Source organism: Phyllobates terribilis, unplaced genomic scaffold (assembly GCF_046119375.1).
Source record: "Phyllobates terribilis strain yellow unplaced genomic scaffold, ASM4611937v1 Scaffold_117__1_contigs__length_5270597, whole genome shotgun sequence".
Classification (NCBI taxonomy): Eukaryota; Metazoa; Chordata; class Amphibia; order Anura; family Dendrobatidae; genus Phyllobates; species Phyllobates terribilis.
Window position 1 is genome coordinate 3648777 of NW_027362877.1, and position 19245 is coordinate 3668021.

Sequence of the window (19245 nt, forward strand, 5' to 3'; positions counted from 1 at the left end):
CTGCGTTGTTGAGGGCACGGGTAATCTTCTGGGACACATACTTGTGTAATGCGGGAACGGCACACCGGGAGAAATAGTGGCAGCAAGTGACCGAATACCAAGGGATGGCCACCACCATCAGGTTGCGGAAAGATTCCATCTACACGAGCCTAAAAGGCAACATTTCAAGCATTTGATTAGCACACTAATTAGCATCTCTGTTTATCCATTCCTCCTACAGGTACGTGACCCATCTTTCCCATCCTGACTTCTCCCTTCCTCTGCTTCTATATACACATGGTACATGACCCAGCTTTCCCATCCTGACTTCTCCCTTCCTCTGCTTCTATATACACATGGTATGTTTGTCAACTAACTACTACACACCACTCTTATTTATGACTATATTTCCTTGGCCCTTGAATACCCTGCATCTGGCTTAGTCTTAATCAGCTGATCAAAATGAGCACAGAACACTCCACTCTGGTTCACACCTGACTGCATTCTATAGCACATAGACAAGGAGTCTGCCATAGACGTGTCTGCAGTGCATTGCCTTAAGTGTATTGCTTAAGTGTGAGATATGAATTATACCTGAATTGAACCTGAAAGGAACTGAAGGTAACTGGATACTTGGACACTGTAAACAATGTTTGTGTTTGTCTTCTCTCTCACCCCCTTAATCCTTCACTTCTTACAACCACCACTAATCCCTACACCTAGTAATGAACTCTTCATCTCTCCCTCCATCCTCCCTATTCATTTCACCTCTTCCTCTGAACTATTCCTCAACATTTCAATTCTGTGTCTCTAAGCACAGACAGCCACCTGATGCTCCCTCCTGCTCCCACCTACTAACACTTTCTCTGCTCCTGCTCACTGCTGGCAATCTCCCAAATCCTTGCCCTCCTCACCACATCCCCACAGTCACTTCTACCTCCTATCCACGATCTATCACAAACTCTCACAACCCTTCTAACTTCATACACATCCGCCCAGCCCCCACTTCCCCAATCCCACTAACAGGAGCTCTCTGGAACGCTCGCTCCTTCTGCAAAAAACTTTCCTACATCCATGATAACTTCATAACTAGCAAATTATCCTTCCTCGGCATCACCGAAACCTGGCTCACCCCCTCGGACACAGCCTCTCCAGCTGCACTTTCACATGGTGGATTCCACCTTTCCCATACACCCCTGCCCCGTTGGCAAGCATGGTGGAGGAGTTGGCTTTCTCCTGCCAGATAACTGCTCCTTCACCCTAATCCCACTGCCACCCTCTATTACTCTCCCCTCTTTTGAAGTGCACTGTGTGCGCATCTACTCCCCCACCAACCTCCAACTGGCTGTCATTTACTACCCCCCAGGACCAGCCACCACCTTCCTAGACCATTTCACCACCTGGCTACTTCATTTCCTTTCTGCTGACATCTCCACTATCATCATGGGCAACTTCAACATCCCCATTAACACTTCTCTCTCAGGTGCCTCTAAGCTCCTATCCCTCACTTCCTCCTTCAGCCTTACTCAGTGGTCTTCCACAGCCACTCACAAAGATGGCCACACTCTGGAACTCATCTTCACCCATCTCTGTTCCCTGTCTAACCTCTCTAACTCACCCCTCCCTCTTTCTGACCACAACCTACTTACATTCTCTACCATCTCCTCTCCAGGGCAACAATCCCCACTCCACAAACTAGCATACCCTCACAGAAACCTCAAACACCTTGACCTACACTCACTCTCCTCCCTCTTACAGACATCAGTTCCTTACATGATGCAGATGTTGCTGCCGCATTATATAACACCACAACAGCTGCAGCTCTCAATTCGGTCACCCCCCTCACACATACCAAAGCTTGCACAATGAACAGGCAACCCTGGCACACCAGCCTAACCAAGGAACTGTGACAGGCCTCCAGGGTTGCTGAGCGTAGACAGAAAAGGTCCTACTCCAATGAGCACTTCATCGCATTCAAACAGTCCCTCCCTACTTTCAAGTGGAGTAGGCCATCCAGTAACAGGAGTTGTCAGTTGTCTTTGGATAGGACATGATGGTGTTGGTTCACTAGTGCTTTCAATAACATTACCACCAACCCCACATATACCTTGCACACCAAGTCTTAGGCGTCGGGCGTATGCTGGATTCGAAATGGGTTCAGAACCATCAGTGGATTTTGTGGTTTCTCATTCTGGTCCAGCCAGGGCTGATGCTGCTCAGCATCGTCATCAGTCCTAACACCTAGCTGGTGCACGAGATGGACAAGTTGTCTTCTGGGTCTTTGTTCCTAGCAACATGAAGTGAAGGTTGCGGAGGGAAACAGGGCTGTTACAGCCTAAGTCCAGGATTCACTGCACTGAGCATGCCCGTGACATGGCGGACCGTGATTGGTAGTTTGGGAGTCAGCTGATCCGGTGACCTGGCACCGCCTGATTGGTTGCGGGTGACGTCTCCAATAGTGCGATGGTGGGCAGGGCTTAATCTTTAAATAGCCGGCCCACAAACATGGTGGCGTGCTCTGATCATTGAGCTGTGATGGTGTTGTTGTGTGGATGCTTGGTCGTTTGGGCTCCAAGTGTGTCTTAGCTTCGGTTAGGCAGGTTTAGCGGGGAATAGGCAGCCTTAGATGGAGGGAGGCAGGTAGCTTCGTCTGGCAGTCTGGCTCCGACAAAGGGGTCGCCATACACCCCGAGCCGTCTGCAGACGCCGTATCCCCGGAAGCGCCTGTAAGCCACGTGGAGAGTTACTCCTCAGTCCGGTAGCACGCCGGCTGGGAGCACGTATACGCCGGCGTGTATCACACACGCATCCTAGCGCCTACTGCGTAGCCCCTACTGCGTAACCCCTGTGCAGTTAACAGGGCTACAGCTACATTACCTGTCGCACATCTCTCGTGCTGTTAACGGAGATAGTGCGAATCCCTATTCCCGTCCCGGTGTGCTGTAACACGAGAGGGACTGATGTATATTAGTTGGTTGTTTTTTCCTTCTACCCGGAAGGTGTTCGGCCGCAGTCCTCCAGGCTGCATTACGGACTCCGGGTTCGGTTGCGTTCCAATATTTAATAAAGTTGTTTGTAACCGTCCCCTTAACACCAAGCCTATTCCCCCTTCCACCACGACCTCTCTTTTTCCCACTAATGTTGTTCAGATACTGTGGTAGGAGCACGCTATTAGCAAAACAAAATTAGATTTTTTTCCTTTGCAACAGCTCTGCACACACCTGAATTTCAGCGGCACTAAATGACAAGGTAAGATATGGCTTGCTGTAGAACGTTACTAACAGAAGAAAGTATTTTTTAGTGTCGATGAGGCATGTATAACATATGAGATATTCTCCAAACTATTTCAAGCTGAGATGTCTCCTGCTGTATAATGTTAGTAACCAAACAAAGTATTTTTTTAGTGTCGATGAGTCCTGTATAACGTACAAGATATTCTCCAAACAATTTCAAGCTGAGATGTCCCCTGCTGTATAAAGTTAGGAACCAAACAAAGTATTTTTTTTAGTGTCGATGAGGCCTGTATAACATATGAGATATTCTCCAAACAATTTCAAACTGAGATGTCCCTTGCTGCATCACGTTAGGAACAGAAGAAAATATTTTTTTTTACTGTGGATGAGGCCTGTATAACATAGAATATATGCGCCAAGATATTTCAAACTCGGATCTAGCCTGCTGTATCACGTTAGGAACAGCAAAAAATAGTTTTTTTTTACTCTGCATACAGCTGAATTTCTCTGCCAATAAAGGACTAGGTGGCTTATAGCAGAGTATAACACATTTGCGAGAGAACAAACTATTTTGTGTTCCCTGGCTAGCAACAGAAAAAATCTATTATTTTTACTCTGAAAGCAGCTGAAGCTCAATGTCACTAAAGTAGTAGGTGGCTTTTAGAAGAGTGTATCATGTTTGCGACAGATAAAAATACTTTTTGTAGTCTGGCTAGCAACAGAGAAAATATTTTTTTTTACTCTGAAAACAGCTCAAGTCCCCTGCCTTTAAATTAATAGCTGGCTTATAGCAGAGTGTATCATGTTTGTCACAGAAAAAAATATTTTTTGTATTCTGCCTAGCAAGACAAAAAATCCATTATTTTTACTCTGAAAACAGCTGAAGTTCAACGCCAAAAAAATAGTAGGTGGCTTTTAGCAAAGTGTATCACGTTTCCGACACAAAATTTTTTTTTGTGGACTCTGCCTAGCAACACAAAAAATATATATTTTTTACTGTGCATACAGCTGAATTTCACTCACCAAAAAATGTCAAAGTAGGTTAACACAGCTTGCACTATCACATTGGCAAATGAAAAAAAAAGAGGTTTTTGTGCTCTGCACTGAGAAGCTCTGCAGAGTCTGCATACAGCAGAATTTCAACCCCACAAAATCAAAAGGTGGGCTACAAGGGCTTGCTTGATCATATTAGCAAGTGAAAAAATAGATTTAAGGCATACGGGTGCATACAGCACAATACAAGCAGTGCACAACACAGTTCTATGCCATGGGCCCTGCTGTTTCTGTCTGAATCTCAGCAATTGCACAAAAAAAAAGAAAAATGTGCTGCAAGATTGATTTCACAGGTATAAAGCAGACACTACACTATCTGACTTCCAAACAAGCTTCCATCTATCTTGCGAATATCTCCCATTAAACAGGAGCTGGGTGCAGGAGTAATGTTTATCATGAGTGACATGCATAAAATGGCACTGAGAGAAAATGGCTGCTTTTAATATAGAGAGGACATGTGATTTCAGCATCGGTCGTGGTCGGTTCGATCACATCTACAAGACGTCACCAACCACGACCGATGGATCCTGTAACAAAGGCTCCGATCACATCTACAAGACGTCACCGACCACGACCGATGGATCCTGTAACTAAGGCTCCGATCACATCTACAAGACATCACCGACCATGACCGATGGATCCTGTAACAAAGGCTCCGATCACATCTACAAGACATCACCGACCACGACCGATGGATCCTGTAACTAAGGCTCCGATCACATCTTCAAGACGTCACCGACCACGACCGATGGATCCTGTAACTAAGGCTCCGATCACATCTACAAGACATCACCGACCACGACCGATGGATCCTGTAACTAAGGCTCCGATCACATCTACAAGACGTCACCGACCACGACCGATGGATCCTGTAACTAAGGCTCCGATCACATCTACAAGACGTCACCGACCACGACCGATGGATCCTGTAACTAAGGCTCCGATCACATCTACAAGACGTCACTGACCACGACCGATGGATCCTGTAACTAAGGCTCCGATCACATCTACAAGACGTCACCGACCACGACCGATGGATCCTGTAACTAAGGCTCCGATCACATCTACAAGACATCACCGACCACGACCGATGGATCCTGTAACTAAGGCTCCGATCACATCTACAAGACGTCACCGACCACGACCGATGGATCCTGTAACTAAGGCTCCCATCACATGTACAACACGTCACTGACCACGACCGATGGATCCTGTAACTAAGGCTCCGATCACATCTACAAGACGTCACCGACCACGACCGATGGATCCTGTAACTAAGGCTCCAATCACATCTACAAGACGTTACCGATCACGACCGATGGATCCTGTAACTAAGGCTCTGATCACATCTACAAGACGTCACCGACCACGACCGATGGATCCTGTAACTAAGGCTCCGATCACATCTACAAGATGTTACCGATCACGACTGATGGATCCTGTAACTAAGGCTCTGATCACATCTACAAGACGTCACTGACCACGACCGATGGATCCTGTAACTAAGGCTCCGATCACATCTACAAGACGTCACCAACCACGACCGATGGATCCTGTAACTAAGGCTCCGATCACATCTACAAGACGTCACCGACCACGACCGATGGATCCTGTAACTAAGGCTCCAATCACATCTACAAGACGTCACCGACCACGACCGATGGATCCTGTAACTAAGGCTCCAATCACATCTACAAGACGTTACCGATCACGACCGATGGATCCTGTAACTAAGGCTCTGATCACATCTACAAGACGTCACCGACCACGACCGATGGATCCTGTAACTAAGGCTCCGATCACATCTACAAGACGTTACCGATCACGACTGATGGATCCTGTAACTAAGGCTCTGATCACATCTACAAGACGTCACCGACCACGACCGATGGATCCTGTAACTAAGGCTCCGATCACATCTACAAGACGTCACCAACCACGACCGATGGATCCTGTAACTAAGGCTCCGATCACATCTACAAGACGTTACCGATCACGACCGATGGATCCTGTAACTAAGGCTCCGATCACATCTACAAGACGTCACCAACCACGACCGATGGATCCTGTAACTAAGGCTCCGATCACATCTACAAGACGTCACTGACCACGACCGATGGATCCTGTAACTAAGGCTCCGATCACATCTACAAGACGTCACTGACCACGACCGATGGATCCTGTAACTAAGGCTCCGATCACATCTACAAGACGTCACCGACCACGACCGATGGATCCTGTAACTAAGGCTCCGATCACTGATGGATCCGGTCTCTCGGCCTCTGGTCTCCTCCTGGAATCCCCTCAGTGCTGACGTCACACAGATCCTGCTCTGTCTCCAGGAATATAATCTGCGGGGAATGTTCTCTGCTCTGTATATAATGTCTCCTGGGCGCAGGTCTCTGTATAATGGCTGATAACAGAGAGAACAGAGATCCAGAATAAGTATGAAGCGTCTGCTGCACTGAGGGGGAGGAGCTGTGGTGACATCATCATTATCACAGGTCCTTCACTTCTCTCCTGAGCTCCGCCCCCTGATCACATGGCGGTGACGTCACCACAGGTCCTCTAGCTCTCAGTGCAGATCTCCGTCCTAGTTGTGTGCAGCTCTTGCTCTCTGTTATCAGCCGGCAGGACGAGATCCCTCCAGCTGATCCAGTGTTCATCCCTCCTTCTCCTGAATGACCCCGAGGATGGACGAGGACGAGACCACCAGAAGATTATTACACTTCACCCTGGAGATCATCTCCCTGCTGAGCGGAGAGGTAACTCCTCTACATTTCTATCAGCTTTATTGTGTTATGTAACAAGTCCGACATCAGGTTTTGCTATCTGATCTGAGAGCAGCATGATGTGGGGGCAGAGACCCTGATTCCAGTGATCGGTCGCTTACTGGGCTGCTCGCTGCAGTTCTGATGAAATCCCTGTTTTTTTTGCTGTAGCTCTAGTAGTGCTCTGAGCTCTGTATAGCTCCACCCACAGCCCTGATTGGCCGCTCTCTGTACACTGTGCATAGGCAGAAAGCTGCCAGTCAGTGGCAATAACTTGGTGACAGATTCCATTTAACCTCTTCATGACATTCACCGTACATACAGCACCTGATGCAAGCAATCCAGAGTATTAGATCAGCGATCCGGGCAGGAAAAGTTGATGTCCCGTCCAGAGACAAGGTAAACAACAACAAAGAAAGGAAAAATTATTAATTAAATACACATATTTACATAAAAATAAATAAAGTACACTTTTGGTATCGCTGTGTCCGGAACGACCCGATCTATAAAACTGTCCCACTAGTTAACCCCTTCAGTGAACACGGTAAAAAAAAAAAAAAACGAAGCAAAAAACAATGCTTTATCACCATAGCGCCAAACAAAAAATGTAATAACACGCGATCAAAAAGGCGAATGTAAATAAAAATGGTATCGCTGAAAACACCATCTTGTCCCGCAAAAAACAAGCCGCCATACAGCTCCATCAGCCGAAAAATAAAAAAGTTATAGCTCTCAGAATAAAGCGATGCAAAAAAAAATTGTTTTCTATAAAATTGCTTTTATTGTGTAAAAGCGCCAAAACATAGAAAAATGATATTAATGTGGTACCGCTGTAAACGTACTGACCCGAAGAATAAAGCTGCCTTATCAATTTTACCACACGCGGAACACAATAAAAAAAAAAACATAAAAAAAAATTCTGGAAGTTCTGTTTTTTGTTTATTCTGCCTCCCAAAAATTGGAATAGAAAGTGATCAAAAAATGTCACGTGCCTGAAAATGGCACCAATAAAAACGTCAACTCGTCCCGCAAAAAACAAGCTGTCACATGACTCTGTCGGTCAAAATATGGAAAAATTATAGCTCTCAAAATATGGCGATGCAAAAACTAGATTTAAAAAAAAAAATACGTCTTTTAGTGTGTGACAGCTGTCAATCATAAAAACCCGATATCATTCTGGTATCACTGTAATCGCACCGACCCGAAGAATAAAGTCGTCTAATCACTTATACCGCATGAGGGACAGCGTAAAAAATAAACTCTAGGGTTAGGGTTGTGATGGGGTTAGGGCTGGGTTTGGGGTTAGGGTTGTGATGGGGTTGGGATTTTTTTCAAAAGTAAAAAAAAAAAAGATGACGATATGGCGACTAATGTCGAGCGCAAGTGCTTGCTACCTGAGTTTGCATCGGGTGCTCCGGTATGCACCGAGTATAGCGGGTGCTCGAGTCTCCGCCCCATATGCATTGTGGCCAAAAAAACCTCACGGGGATTGCCTGCCATGCACGAGCGATCCCCGCATGGTTTTTTTTGGGTGTCTAATAACCATGAAACATGCGAGCGGGGACTCGAGCACTCGCGATACATGGTGCATACCCGAGTACCTGATGCAAAATCATGTAGCGAGCACTAATGACAACTTATTCAATATGATGACCTAATATTATCAAATTCTGTGTCGTACCTCTGGGTTCAAAATGTTCACTATACCCCTTAATAAAATCCTTGAGGGGTCTAGTTTCCAAAATGGGGTCACTTGTGGGGGGTTTCCACTGTTTAGGCACATCAGGGGCTCTCCAAACGCAACATGGCATCGCTAATTATTCAAGCAAATTTTACATTCAAAAAGTCAAATGGCGCTCCTTCCCTTCCGAGCCCTGCAGTGCGCCCAAACAGTGGTTTTTCCTCACATATGGGGTATCTGCGTGCTCAGGGGAAATTGCACAACAAATTTTGGGGTCCATTTTTTCCTGTTACCCCTGCGAAAAAAAAAAAAATTAGGTCTAAAGTAACATTTTTGTTAAAAAAGTTAAATGTTAATTTTTTTCTTCCACATTCCAAAAATTCCTGTGAAGCACCTGAAGGGTTAATAAAGTTCTTGCATGTGGTTTTGAGCACCTTGAGGGGTGCAGTTTTTAGAATGGTGTCTCTTTTTGGGTATTTTCTGTCATAAAGGCCTCTCAAAGTGACTTCAAATGTGATGTGGTCCCTAAAAAAATGGTTTTATAAATTTTGTTGTAAAAATGAGAAATCGCTGGTCAACTTTTAACCCTTATAGCTCCCTAACAAAAAAATTTTGGTTCCAAAATTGTGCTGATGTAAAGTAGACATGTGGGAAATGTTATTTATTAACTCTTTTGTGTGACATATCTCTCTGATTTAAGGGCATAAAAATTCAAATTTTGAAAATTGCTAAATTTTCCAAATTTTCGCCAAATTTCCCTTTTTTTCACAAATAAACGCAAGTGATATCGAAGAAATTTTACCACAATCATGAAGAACAATGTGTCACGAAAAAACAGTCTCAGAATCAGGGGGATCCGTCGAAGCGTTCCAGAGTAATTACCTCATAAAGTGACAGTGGTCAGAATTGAAAAAATTGGCCTGGTCATTAACGTGCAAACCACCCTCGGGGGTAAAAGGGGGTTAATATTAATGATATAACTTAATATTCAGAAGAATTAAAGGGGTATTCCCATCTCCAAGATCCTATCCCTATGGGATACCGGATATATAGTGTGTTTCATATAAATGCTGTGTTTTTTTGTGTAAACTGTGCATTTTATATAAATGGTAAGACCTGCTGACAGGCAGCACGAAAAGGGTTAATCTTCCTCTAACAGGCTTGATCATGTGACCCAGCTCTGTTTAATATGCAGAAGCTTCTGGAAAAACGCCTCTGGGCAGTCAGCCAATGACTGCAGCTCTAACAGTCACATGGGAGTGGGAGGAGTTAAATCCTGTGAGGTAGTTAAGGATTGAAGAGGCAGTTGGTGGTCAGACATTTTGAGAAGAGGAAGCCATTTTGTAGGTGAAGGAGTTACCTACCTTCTCCCTGACTGCTGCGCTTAAAAAGGGGACAGACACAATAAGGGGAGCTGATAGTCTTCATATTAGGAAGAATTACCTCAGGGCAGAAACAGAGCACAGCGCTGAGGAAGAAATATTCAGATCTGATGAAACCAGAGGTTTCCAGGATCTGCCTGTCTGCAGGTGCACAGCAATATTCAACCATGAGTGTCACCCTGTACCTCAGCTCCCTACTGCTTGTGAATAAGGCTATGTGCCCACGATGCAGAAATGAAGCAAAAATTTTCCTGACCATTTCTGCATCTCCTTGCCAGAAAAATGCATGCGGATTGTGCATGCGTTTTTCCTGCAGAATACATGCGGATTCACATGCGTTCCCCCATGCGTTTCTTCATGTGGATTGACAAGCGCTTTCCAGGCGATTTTAGCATCACTTGGAAAGTGCTTGACAACTAGGCATGGATTTATATAGTGTGAACCGAGAGAGTGGTAAAAATAAAAAATAAATGTATACTTTACCCTCTGATGGCCCTCGGTGTCCCGCTCATTCCGTTCTCCCTCGCCGGCCACTTTGAATTGAAAGACCTGCCGACATCAGCGTCACGTGACCCTTCACATGACTCTGACGTCAGCGCAGGTCCTTCAACTCACTGCAAAGTGCCGAGAACCAAGCAGGAGCGGTGCGCGGGCCGACAGAAGGTAAATATACATTTATTTTTTATTTTATCCTTTTTTTTACAGATTTTTTAATGGTACCTGGGTGCTGATGAGACTCTCCTCTCCTCCACACCCGGGTACCATCCGCACATTAGAACGCGCCAATTACGCAAGTACAGATGCAGTCTTGCGGAATTGGCGCGTTCTAATGCAAGTCAATGGCGGCGAAAACGCAGCGTTTCCGCAAAATTAATGGACATGCTGCGGATTTTTGAGCGCAGCGTTTACGCTGCGGAAAAATCCACATCATGGGCACAGCACATGCGGATTTCAATTGGGGAACATTGCTGCCCTTCTACCATGCGTTTTTAATGCGTTTCCGCGACGTTTACGCAGCTGCAAAAACGCAGCTTAAACGCATTAAAAACGCATCGTGTGAACTCAGCCTGAGTATCATCCTGTACCTCAGCTCCCTACCGTTTGTGAATAAGGCTATGTGCCCACGATGCAGAAATGAAGCAGAAATTTTCCTGACCATTTCTGCATCTCCTTGCCGGAAAAATTCATGCAGATTCTATGTGCGTTTTTGATGCGTTTTTGACGCTTTTTTGATGCGTTTTGTAAACGTTTTTTAAGCGTTTTTGAAGCCAAATAAAGTTAGTGGAAAAAAAAAAGGCCAATAATGTAATTTCCTAGTCAAACCCCTATTCACCATTTTGGAAGTATTCAGGGTGCCACAAGAACTGCAGCCCCTGTAATTAATATAAAAAATATATATACACATACATACTCAATGCAGATATGTACGCGTGTGTATACATGGGCACAAACCCCCCCCCCACACACACACTCCTCACCCAGTATCCAATTACGGCTCTTTCACACGTCAGAATCTCCGGTACGAATGGTGATGACTTTTTCCACACATACCGGAAACACACACAGACCCATTTCAATGTATGCTTGGTCACGCATACGCTGTACAATAATCTTACATTTCAATGTATTTAAAAAAAAAAATGGGTGGGTTCACGTGTATTTTTAATAACCAGCAGAGGGAAAGCAGACGGCTGAGGGCTGATATAGTCTGGGAAGTAGCCAGGGATCATGGCCCCTTCCCTTGCTATTAATATCAGGCCGCAGCAGTTAGCTTAGCCTTTACTGTCCATTCTACAGGGGGACCCAAAAAAAAAAATGACATAGTGTCCCCCTATAAATTGGAGCCAGCAAAGGCTCTGCGGACAGCTGTGACCTGATATTAATAGCCTAGAAAGGGGCCAAGGTTATAGGCCCCCTCCCAGGCTATAATACCAGCCCTCAGCCGCCCCAGATTTTGCGCATCATATTTTTGCGCCAAATCTGACGCTTAGCCTCGCTCTTCCACGCTGCCCTGGTGCGGTGGCAGGGGGTAATAGTAGTGGGGTTCATGTCAGCACCAGCTGCCATAAAGCCCAGGTTAGTAATGAGGGGCGTCTATAAGACACCCCCATTACTAACCTACAAAGAGTTAAAAAGAAAAAACACACACTACACCCAGAAAAGAATTATTTATTTGAAATAAAACACACAATTTTATTTAATTATTAATTTACTAAAAAAAAATAATTACCTGTCCACGCTCCTGCGATGATCTCCAATGCACAGCTGTCACATCTGGAGATGTGACAGCTGTCATGGCTGCTGTAAGCTCACACTGCTGGGAACACGTCCGCTCCCGGCAGTGTGAGGCACTGACTGAGGTCACCAGAGTGCATTCAGTCAGCGCAGCTCCGGTGACCCCCCTTACGGCCCTGCTGTACCGTGGGAATTTCTCACGGTCAGCGGGGCCGTAAAGGAGCTCACCAGAGCAGCGCTGCCTGAAATCCAGTGAACTCACTTATGCAATGACAGGGCTGCTTTACGGCCCCGTCATTGTAGCGGTGGCAGCGGTTTAGAGCGGTCACATTTTATGTGGCTGCTCTAAACTGGAGATCTTCATGGGACACTCGTGGATTACTACGGAGGGGTAAGGATAAAATTGTGTTTTTTTATTTTATATTTTATTACAGGAGATTGAGGGCTTCGGGAATTAGGTGTATAGGTGAGTATAGGTGTATTTTTTTTATTTTTTACTTTATTTTAGGTGGCGATCGGCGGGAACAGGTAATGTATAAACTAAATTTCTTTAGGCAACCACTGGCCACCAATGAAATGTATTTTTAAAATTAATTGGGGACCAAACAAAAAAAAATGGGGACTTTAAATTAATAAAACAAAATAGGTTGCCAAAAAAAAAAAAAATGGGGGCATACAAAAAATAAAAAATGTATAGGGGCAAAAATATAAACCTATGGGGGCCAAAAATAACATATGGGGCAGTTTTACGGACACATTAGGGCAATTTTAACAGCAGGATCAGGCTGATGGGAACTACTGCTCCCATCGAGCTGATCCTGCTGCCACTAGTGGACGGGGGACAGACATAGGCCGAAGGGAGTTGTAGTGTCACATAGACCTATGTCTGCCTGCACGCAGACACCCGCTGACAACAGCAGACACCGCACAGAACCCATGCTGACACCGCGCAGGTTTCCAGCGCAGACACCAATCATGACCGGGACATTCAGGTCCATCTTGTACCACCCCAGGTGCTCAGCCATGATCCAGGAAGACAGGAATGGTATGGGATTCTCGTCTTCCTGGATTTATGGGATGGCTGGAACGCCCCCGCATGAGGTCACTTCCCATTTGCTGCAGTCTTGTGTTCCAAAATCGCAGCAAATGCGCTTTAATTCTGCAAGTAGTTTTACATATTTGCAGATTTGAATCGTTTCAATGCAAGTCAATGGCGGCGAAAACGCAGCGCTTCTGCAAAATAATTGGTGGTGCTGCGTTTTTTTCACCATGAAAAAACGGAAGTGGAAATTAGAGCAGCATGTGCAGAGCACACGCGGATTATCATTGGGGGACATGGCGGGCCTTCTACCAAGCGTTTTTGAAGCGTTTCTGCAGCGTTTTTGCTGCTGCAGAAACGCTTCAAAAACGCATCGTGGGCACACGGCCTAAGAATTTGACCCATTGTCCCCAGTAAAGGGACTTCTGTTTAAGTTCTTTAGGCTTCTTTATGACTGGGGCTCGGGTGCACAGACTACTACCACCATCATCACCCTCTACCTGGAGGCATTTACTGGAAAAATATTATATTGTGGAGTTTAATTTGAGACGAGAGGACTCTTCTCCTGACAGAAAACTGTCCACAGCGAGATATATTGTATACTGCGAGGAGTGCAGCCCCCTGCCATAGACCACATGAGATTACCACACTTGTGCACACTTAAAGGGGTACTCCCATCTCCAAGATCCTATCCCAATATGGAGTAGGTGTAATAATAGTAATATTAGCAAATGCCTCTAATTAGAAATGTAGTATAGTATTTTTGATTCGCCACTTACCTCATGTGCAGAGCATCGCAGGACCTTAGGTATCCATGGTTACGTCCACTGATAAAATCACAGTTAGTTGGCTAGCTGCTAGTGGTCGTAACCATGGATACCTGAGGTCCTGCGATACTCTGCACATGGGGTAAGAGAGCTAGCGAACCAAAAATACTATACTACATTTCTAATTGAAGGTATTTGCTAATATTATTATTATTATTATTACACCTACTCCATATTGGGATGGGATCTTGGAGATGGGAGGACCCCTTTAACTGAAAAAAAACTAAAGAAATGAACTGGAATATAAATGAGTACATGCAGCACGCAAGAGCGTGTTCACACATGGCCCAAATAGGGTCACTGAGTAATTTTGATCAAAATTAAAGTCAAACTAATAAGAATTGAAAAAATTGGCCTAATCAGAAAGGTGAAAACAGTCTCGTGGGTGAAAGTGTTAATAGGAACCTGTAATTAGGTTTTGGGTTAGAAAGCCACAACTATTTCATTATCTCTCTGGGGTTTTGTGTTTTACCACTTTTCTCCATACACAGGATTACACAATAGTGAGGAAGACACCGGGGGAGGGTGTGACTCCCATCATCCATCTCCAGGAGTCAGGAGGGCGGAGCCCGGACCCCATCACAGAGCCTCCCCCGCACCCCCCGATACATGAGAGGAAGAAGAAGATCCTAGAGCTCAGCAACAAGATGATTGAGCTGCTGAGCGGAGAGGTGACTGCTGGGACATTATACAGGACAGCACTGGAGGATTCTGGGTGATGAGCGGAGCGGTGACTGCTGGGACATTATACAGGACAGCACTGGAGGATTGTGGGTGATGAGCGGAGCGGTGACTGCTGGGACATTATACAGGACGGCACTGGAGGATTCTGGGTGATGAGCGGAGCGGTGACTGCTGGGACATTATACAGGACAGCACTGGAGGATTCTGGGTGGTGAGCGGAGAGGTGACTGCTGGGACATTATACAGGACAGCACTGGAGGATTCTGGGTGGTGAGCGGAGAGGTGACTGCTGGGACATTATACAGGACAGCACTGGAGGATACTGGGTGATGACTGGAGAGGTGACTGCTGGGACATTATACAGGACAGCACTGGAGGATTCTGGGTGATGACCGGAGAGGTGACTGCTGGGACATTATACAGGACAGCACTTTAGGATTCTGGGTGATGAGCAGAGAGGTGACTGCTGGGACATTATACAGGACAGCACTGGAGGATTCTGGGTGATGACCGGAGAGGTGACTGCTGGGACATTATACAGGACAGCACTGGAGGATTCTGGGTGATGACCGGAGAGGTGACTGCTGGGACATTATACAGGACAGCACTGGAGGATTCTGGGTGATGAGCAGATAGGTGACTGCTGGGACATTATACAGGACAGCACTGGAGGATTCTGGGTGATGAGCGGAGAGGTGACTGCTGGGACATTATACAGGACAGCACTGGAGGATTCTGGGTGATGAGCGGAGAGGTGACTGCTGGGACATTATACAGGACAGCACTGGAGGATTCTGGGTGATGAGCGGAGAGGTGACTGCTGGGACATTATACAGGACAGCACTGGAGGATTCTGGGTGATGACCGGAGAGGTGACTGCTGGAACATTATACAGTACGGCACTGGAGGATTCTGGGTGATGAGCGGAGAGGTGACTGCTGGGACATTATACAGTACAGCACTGGAGGATTCTGGGTGATGAGCGGATAGGTGACTGCTGGGACAATATACAGGACAGCACTGGAGGATTCTGGGTGATGAGCGGAGAGGTGACTGCTGGGACATTATACAGGACAGCACTGGAGGATTCTGGGGGATGACAGGAGAGGTGACTGCTGGGACATTATACAGGACAGCACTGGAGGATTCTGGGGGATGACAGGAGAGGTGACTGCTGGGACATTATACAGGACAGCACTGTAGGATTCTGGGGGATGACAGGAGAGGTGACTGCTGGGACATTATACAGGACAGCACTGGAGGATTCTGGGGGATGACAGGAGAGGTGACTGCTGGGATATTATACAGAACGGCACTGGAGGATTCTGGGGGATGAGCGGAGAGGTGACTGCTGGGACATTATACAGGACGGCACTGGAGGATTCTGGGTGATGACCGGAGAGGTGACTGCTGGGACATTATACAGGACGGCACTGGAGGATTCTGGGTGATGAGCGCAGAGGTGACTGCTGGGACATTATACAGGACAGCACTGGAGGATTCTGGGTGATGAGCGGAGCGGTGACTGCTGGGACATTATACAGGACAGCACTGGAGGATTCTGGGTGATGAGCGGAGAGGTGACTGCTGGGACATTATACAGGACAGCACTGGAGGATTCTGGGTGATGAGTGGAGAGGTGACTGCTGAGACATTATACAGTACAGCACTGGAGGATTCTGGGTGATGAGCAGATAGGTGACTGCTGGGACATTATACTGGACAGCTCTTGAGGATTCAGGGTGATGAGCGGAGAGGTGACTGCTGGGACATTATAAAGGACGGCACTGGAGGATTCTGGGTGGTGAGCGGAGTGGTGACTGCTGGGACATTATACAGGACGGCACTGGAGGATTCTGGGTGATGACCGGAGAGGTGACTGCTGGGACATTATACAGGACAGCACTGGAGGATTCTGGGTGATGGGCGGAGAGGTGACTGCTGGGACATTATACAGGGCAGCACTGGAGGATTCTGGGCGATGAGCGGAGAGGTGACTGCTGGGACATTATACAGGACGGCACTGGAGGATTCTGGGTGATGACCGGAGAGGTGACTGCTGGGACATTATACAGGACGGCACTGGAGGATTCTGGGTGATGACCGGAGAGGTGACTGCTGGGACATTATACAGGACGGCACTGGAGGATTCTAGGTGATGAGCGGAGAGGTGACTGCTGGGACATTATACAGGACAGCACTGGAGGATTCTGGGTGATGAGCGGAGAGGTGACTGCTGGGACATTATACAGGGCAGCACTGGAGGATTCTGGGTGATGACCGTAGAGGTGACTGCTGGGACATTATGCAAGACGGCACTGAAGGATTCTGGGTGATGAAAGGAGAGGTGACTGCTGGGACATTATACAGGACGGCACTGGAGGATTCTGGTTGATGATCGGAGAGGTGACTGCTGGGACATTTTACAGGACGGCACTGGAGGATTCTGGGTGGTGACCTTATAGGTGACTGCTGGGACATTAAACAGGACAGCACTGGAGGATTCTGGGTGATGACCGGAGAGGTGACTGCTGGGACATTATACAGGACAGCACTTGAGGATTCTGGGTGATGAGCGGAGAGGTGACTGCTGGGACATTATACAGGACAGCACCGGAGGATTCTGGGTGATGACCGGAGAGGTGACTGCTGGGACATTATACAGGACAGCACCGGAGGATTCTGGGTGATGACCGGAGAGGTGACTGCTGGGACATTATACAGGACAGCACTGGAGGATTCTAGGTTATGAGCGGAGAGGTGACTGCTGGGACATTATACAGGACAGCACTGGAGGATTCTGGGTGATGAGCGGAGAGGTGACTGCTGGGACATTATACAGGGCAGCACTGGAGGATTCTGGGTGATGACCGTAGAGGTGACTGCTGGGACATTATGCAAGACGGCACTGGAGGATTCTGGGTGATGAAAGGAGAGGTGACTGCTGGGACATTATACAGGACGGCACTGGAGGATTCTGGTTGATGATCGGAGAGGTGACTGCTGGGACATTTTACAGGACGACACTGGAGGATTCTGGGTGGTGACCTTATAGGTGACTGCTGGGACATTATACAGGACAGCACTGGAGGATTCTGGGTGATGAGCTTAGAGGGGACTGCTGGGACATTATACAGGAGAGCACTGGAGGATTCTGGGTGATGACTGGAGGTGACTGCTGGGACATTATACAGGACAGCACTGGAGGATTCTGGGTGATGACTGGAGGTGACTGCTGGGACATTATACAGGACAGCACTGGAGGATTCTGGGTGATGAGCGGAGAGGTGACTGCTGGGACATTATACAGGACAGCACTGGAGGATTCTGGGTGATGACGGTGTCGTTGTTGTCAGGTTCCTATAAGGTGTCAGGACGTCGCTGTCTATCTCTCCATGGAGGAGTGGGAGTATCTAGAAGGACACCAGGATCGGTACCAGGAGGTGATGATGGAGGAGCTCCGGCCTCTGACATCACCAGGTGAGAGGAGACTCTTGTTGGCTCCGGTGGATGTGATGGCGTCTCTCGGCCTCGTCCTATAATAGATGATTTTTCTCCAGACTTGCTCTGGTTTTCTCTACATTTTCTCACAGCTTTCATTCCCTGATTCTTCTCTTCTGATCTGTGAGTCGCGGTTTCTCCGCTGTCGTCTTCATCAGTCTTGAGTCTTCGTCCTCGGCGGCTTCTTTCAGAATCTTTCTCCTTCCTTAGAGCATCGGTCACATTTTGTCTGCAGATTTCCCAATGGAATTTTTCATAAAGTCCCACATTCAATATAACAGCGGATCGTCCTTTGCTTTCCTTATGAGGAGGTCAGAGTTCTCGTTAAGTTCTTTCAGAGCTCGTTGCTCTGATATCATTAGATTATGATATTTCTGTCCTTGAAATTTTGTGTTCCTTTTTAATGTAAGTAGTTCATCTTCAATCATTTCCTAGAAAACATCCAAGACTGGTGGACGAGACTTGACCGGATAGTAATGGAGATTTTTTTATAACAAACGATTGAAAGTAACTGTCCGTTGTGGTGAATCGCTGGAGTTTTATGATCAAGAAGTGAACTCTTCATCAAAAGTTCCAGTTCTATTGGGAACATCATCATGAGAAACTTCTTGTAACGAGTTCTCCATGTTCTCATTCTGTTCATTGACCATGAAATGACAACGCAAAGTGAAAGTTCTCACAAACTTATTCACATCTAATAAAGTTCTATGAACGTCAAACTCAATTGTCGGGGAGAAGGTTAAGCCTTTGGATAGAACTGTAACTTCAGCCTCTGTTAATTACTGTCACTAAAGAGATGAAGCGTTTTCTTCAAAGGGCTAAAAATATATCTTTATTATTAACAAATAAAAAAAAAAACA